This window comes from Epinephelus moara, chromosome 5 (assembly GCF_006386435.1).
Source record: "Epinephelus moara isolate mb chromosome 5, YSFRI_EMoa_1.0, whole genome shotgun sequence".
NCBI lineage: Eukaryota > Metazoa > Chordata > Actinopteri > Perciformes > Serranidae > Epinephelus > Epinephelus moara.
This window is the reverse complement of record NC_065510.1, coordinates 2,332,111-2,338,390: the sequence shown is the minus strand read 5'-3', so window position 1 is coordinate 2,338,390 and position 6,280 is coordinate 2,332,111.

The following is a 6,280-nucleotide window of genomic DNA, read 5'->3' as shown; positions in this document are numbered from 1 at the left end:
GCCCCCACCCCCGGCGTTCATTGGTCCGTCCATCGTTTGGACGAGATAAATCGCAAATTCATTGCAGTATGCCAGACCAGAGATGCAAGCCTACTCAGCTGAATGGGCGGGGTCTGTGGTCTGGAACCAGGCTATAGTAAAGCTGCACAATTAGAAATTTTTATCTCCATTCAAGTAAGCAGAGGGTCAAACTGGAAGTCAGCTGCTTGGCCAGCATAGTGTTTAGTGAACCTGCTCTATAGGCCAACGATTCAAAAGATCCAGGTAATTTTATACCTGGGAAGTTGAACTTTTTTGTACCACTGAGCATCTTTTAAAGGAATGAACTGGGCCAGGCCTCCAACGCTATGAATTTTATGTGGTTTTTTATGTGGTTTAATGACAAAATCAAACCATGGATGTATTAGGAGAACTGGATACAGCATTGAACACAATGTCCTGTTCAGGTCTATGAAATTTGTTCAGTGGCATTTGAAGCCAAAATGGTTCAACTGCCGCAAAAAAATTACCCGGATGATTCTGGGATTGCTGGAACTACTTTCACACTGTGCAGCCCATAGAGCAGGTGCACTAGAGACTTACAGCGGCCAAGTGCGACAGAGTGTGGCCAAGAGTCTTACTTCTGCCGTCTGTGTTAACTTCCAGTTTAACGCTCTGCTAACTTGAAAGGGCATGACATGATTTCATCGTGCGGTTTTCCAAATGATATCAAGACTAAATGGACTAAATCCTGATAGTGTAACAAATCATTCTGTGGGGGTTGTGACGCTCAGAAATATGTATCCACAGATTTACACCACATAAGTCCATGGGGAAAAGTCTTTTTAGGCGCAGGGCATCACATGACGGAGCCCAGTGCAGTACCACTGTTTGGTCATTAGGAAAACTGACTTAAAAGTCCAGGGCACTTCCTGGGGGCCTAAATCGAACCTTTTCTCTTCCTTTTCTCTTCCTTTTTCACAGATAAATCCTGGAACATGGGAACACATATAACAATTCCGTGCACCCCAAACGATGGAGGCAAATATAATTTAATTTGGACCTAAAAGGTTTTGTCCCAGTTCCTCTGGAAGATCCACACAGCTCACAGTTCACAGTGAGGTCTGTGGATTATTCTGGATGACCAGGGTCAAAGGTGAAAGGTCTCTTGAGGTCAAGTTCACTGCCCAGACTACAGGAAGTCATTGGGTTCTGTTGCCAGCTTGTTAAGTTGTTGTTCAGCCTGTTATCTGCGGCCTCGCAGGAGGTAAATCTGAGCCGAGACGAGCTGTCTGATCTGCTGACAATTATAGAGCAGAACAGCAGAAAGTTCAGACATCACCAGTGGTGGAAGAAGTACTCGGATCATTTAAGTGAAAGTACAACAGCATAAAAATACTTCCTTACAAGCAAAAGTCCTGCACTGAATGTTACTCAAGTAAAAGTGCCTTACATTATCATATTATTAATACTAGTGTATCAGTGGTAGAGCAGCATGCTATGGTTGTCGCTGCTTGAGGTGGAGCTAATTTTAACTAATTTAAATATAGTTAGCTAGTTTAGACCTGTGGTTCTCAACCTAGGGATCGGATCCCTTAAAAGGGTCACCAGAAAAATCTGAGGAGATGTAAGCAACCCAACCGCCATAAAAAATGTTGCCATTGTATGTTTCTGTGAACCACGGATATATCAAGTTTACACGTAATGATGTTGCAGATACGTTGAAACATTAAGTTAATAAAAAACACTGTTGTTAATGTGTTTAGGTTAAGCCACAAAAAACACTTGTTAAGGTTTGGAAAATATCATGTTTTGGCTTAAAAGATACGGTTCTGGGGGCACAATCCCTTTTGGAGAAGCAGCAATATCTATATAAAAAACAACTTCTTTTTTCAGGCTATTATCTTAGCAGGAAAAGCAGAAATGTCCCTGTGGAAAACAGCTGCTTTTGGTGGCACTATCCCTGCTGGAAAAACAGTGACGGGTCCCTAAAAAACACCCCATTTGATGCCTAACAGGTAAGCAGCAAACTCCAGGGATAAAAAATGAAGCCAACACGGAAGTGCCAAACACTGCAGTTCCTCTAACTGCCACTTGAGGCTGGCTCCAAGAGCGAGTCAATCCCCATAGACCCCAGTGGTAACATGCCCAAATTAACAGCAGAAATTAACAAGTTTACATCCTCACACAAAAAATAGCTTTGGTCTCTATAGCTTATTTCCCCGTTTATGACAACTGAACGGGGAGGGAATTTTTATATAACTCACCCTTTTACATTTTAGTAAGGCTCAAAGTTATGCAAAATTAAGAGCGGGCCGCTTTGAGTGACAGGCTGTCTGCCGATAGTGCCCTCAGCTTCTCAGTCAGATCCACCCCTCACTCCACAGCTCCACCTCTTGCCCAAATATGGTCACTTCTGGCTCCAAAAAAACAAGATGGTGACGGTGAAATGCCAAACTCAAGGCTTCAAAAATGGAGTCCACAAACCAATGGTACGTCCAGTATTTTTACAGTCTATGCTAAAAAACTGCTGGAAATAGAGCCTGGTCTCACTCCAGCGCTTGAGCAGTGACTTGCGGCGTCAGAAACCAACGAAAAAAGGCATCCTTTAACGCTGGCATGATATGCAACCGGTTGCTGTTATAGTTTAACAACGCCCACCAGCATCAGGGGGGAACACGGCGGGACAAGGACTATAGTTAAGGTGGTGTAAGTCTGAGAGGGGCAGGGGTGGTGGATGGGACCTGAGAGAGCGGTGTTTGCGTCCTGTAAGATTCTAAAGCCAAACCATGTTCTTGCGGTGTTGTACCTACGTAGCGTGTTTATTTTAAAAGAGACTGTATGCTAACTGTACATTTCCTGTGAAAATGTAAGTATATTTTGAAAACAGACAATGCATGTAACAGGCAGAACTTGACACGGTGTCCCAGAACGTCAACAACCAACAACATCCGGGTACCTTGCACATCGTATGTGGACATGGAAAGTCCATGACCAAAACATCAATATGTGACGAAGTTGGAGTGATAATGTGTTGTAAAAACAGCAGTGACTCACTAAAAAAATAACCGTTTTTGTTTTTTTAACAGTCTGCAGCATGGCAGGCGTCTCACTTAGGTGTTACGTCACTGTAGACACTCTGAGATGATATGTATAAAACGTGCAAATGTAGCGTATTCATGGTTTGCAGAAACGTACAATGCCAGCATTTTCTTCTGGTGACTGGGCTGCTGTGAAAGGATTAAGGGGAGAAGAAAGAAGCAATCTTTTTACCCCAAAAAGGTCACAAACCACTGGTTTAATTTTTTAACAATGTATCATAATTTTCATAGCTCATCACATGTTGTAATGAGTTAAAAGTACAATATTTCCCACTGAAATGTCGTGGAGGGGAAGTGTAAAGTTCCATAAAATGGAAATACTCAGGTAAAGTACAAGAACCTTTTCGCTGAAAATTACTTTTGAAATGTGACTTTTGTAGTATACTGTAAAACTTCAATTAAAAGCCTAGCCCCAAGTAAATTCACAGTCTCTTTTACTAGCCTGGTGTAGCTACACATTTTGACAAATGAAGGCCCGTCTCAATTAGACGCCTGGTCTGGTTGCCAAGCAGTTCATTTTATAGAAGTTCATAGCCGAGCATGGTCTCGCTTCGAAGTCGTCGAAATCCGATGCTCGGTCAGCTACTAGCGGCGTCAGAAACCAACAAACTCTGGACTCTCTTGACTTTCATCTGAGAGAGCGGTGTTCACATTCCATAAGATTCTAAAGCCAAACCCTGTCCTTTTTTCTTAAACCTAACCACGTGTTTTTGTTGTTGAAGGAAAAGAACGTAAATTTGTGGTGTTGTACCAACGTAGTACGTTTATTCTGAAAGAGACTGTATGTAAACATGAAACTTCCTGTGAAAATGGAAGTGTATTTTGAAAGAAGAGAACTCAACACGGTGTCCCAGAACGTCAACAACCAACACACCCAGGGTACCTTGCACGTCGTATGTGGACGTGGAAAGTCCATGACCAATATGTGACGAGATCGGAGTGAGAATGTGTTGGTCCCAAATATAAGCCTGTTGAGTTCAGTGATTTTTAGTAGCCCAGGCTACTAATTGAAGTTTTATCGAACATACAAACTGGAGTTAATGACTGCGTTAAAATAGAAGTATACAACACTGGCTGCCCAGTATATGTGACATTTTCAAAATTGCCAGGAGTATGTGGACAGCTGTAATTCTGGTCTGGGGTTGTTTTTCCTTGTTTGGACCCCTTAGTTCCAGTAAAGGGAAATCTTAATGTTACAGCGCACAGTATTATTTTAGACAGCTGTGTTCTTCTAACATCGGCTACAGTTTGGGGAAAGCCCTTTACTTAAAAATGACAGTGCCCCTGTGCAAAAAGTCATAAAGAAATTATTCTCCCAGCCTGATGTGGAACAACTTGCCCAGACCAACATCCAACACCCTGCAGCCAACACGTGCAGGCAGCTGTAACAGAGGAGTTGAGGCTGTAGCAGCAGATCTGCAGCTATCCTGTGTGGCTGGAATGTTCAGGTGTCCACATACTTTTGTCAACCAACTGCTCCCTTAAAGGAAAGAGCTCAGAATGAAAGTGAATGAGATGGATGTGATGGATGTTGTTTCAGAGAGAGTATAAATTTCAGCCAGGTGAGGTTTTAAATTACAGTCAGACTTCCATCCATCCTTCAGACCATCAAGGACACCGGCGGCCATGTTGGATCTGTGTGCTGTGTGCTGGGCTCAGTTTGTGTAAAGCTGCCTGAAGCTAAAACAGGCTGCGGTTCTGGGCTTCTGGCAGGAACTGACCGTGGTGCTGATAATCTGCAGGCGGGACTGCTGCATCAAGGTGGCGGCAAAACAGGGAACTCAGCCCCGGAAGTCTGGTAACTGAGCCTTCAAAATTAAACGCGCATATATAGTTGCTTTATAATAAGATATAAAAAGGAATTCTAAGTGAAATATCATATTAAGTGCTTTGTTTTGCTCACCATATATATAGTTTTCTATCGTGTCTTTTGTTTTATTGATGCTTATCTTAGATGTACCCTTTATGGAGTATTTCTTTAGCAGAAAATCTAATCTCATCTGACCTCTCAAAAAACTATTTTGTATATTATTTTTTGCATATTACGTCCTACAAATTAATTAATGATGACGTTAAGAAACATTTAGGTACAACTATAAAATGATTCTAAAATAGTGAAACTATCTGTGCAGGTAGTGTAAGAGGTAATCAAAATGTTGGAGACTACAATGGGATAACACCTGATTATAGTCTTTTTGCTAAAAAATGTAGAAAATAACATTCCTTCTGTTGCTTCGCATCTTTTCACTGTGCAGGAACGTCTTCTTTTGACACGGCCTATTTCTGGACATTTTTCAGCTTGATGGCCCGGTTTTAAACACTTTTTGAAGAAGTTATCAAGCAGTAATCACTTGTAATGAGTTACATTACCTTGATGAAGTAATCAAAATGGTTACATTACTTGTTACATTTTTAACGGGTAATCTATAATCTATTTAGTTTCAAAAGTAACCTCCCCAATATTGATTATCAGATTACAGATTACATTATGATGACTTAATTACTCAGTTATTAAATAGGTCAATACTTTTTCAGACTTTTCTCTTATTTCAATAAAACTTGCTCAGTAAGACGTTAAAACCAAGGATCGATTAATGCCTTTCAATTAAAAATACATTTACATAAAGACAAATAATGAAACTATTTAAATGCTGTCCTGTTGCAGCTGTCAGGGAAGACTGCTTACTAGGGATGCACAATAATATCGGCACATCATCGGTATCGGCCGATATTGGCTTTAAAATGAACTACTGGAATTGGGAGATATGTTTTTTTTATTATTTTGCACAATGAATAAATATAACATACATTGAAAAGTATTGTATTTCATGTTTCCATCTGCTGGTGGGCCGTCACAATAAGTGCATGCATGCATGATAGTGCGTTAATTCCACTACATGAGAGACTTGATGATCACTAAAATTAGTTGGAGGAAAAAAGGAATATATCAATATCGGTATCTGTAATTGGCCAAATGAGTTGTTATGTATTGGCGTGTTTGATATTGGTAATATAAATGTATACTTTAAATGTATAGTGTATACTATTGTATACACTTCTGTTTGATTTATTAGTTATTATTTTACAACAAAAAGTGCTTTTATTGATTTTTTTTTTTTTAAATTCTAAGAATATTTTCTGGGGGTTAAACAGACGTCAGTACTACTAAGAGTTTGTAATTACCACTTCTTTTTGTTTTA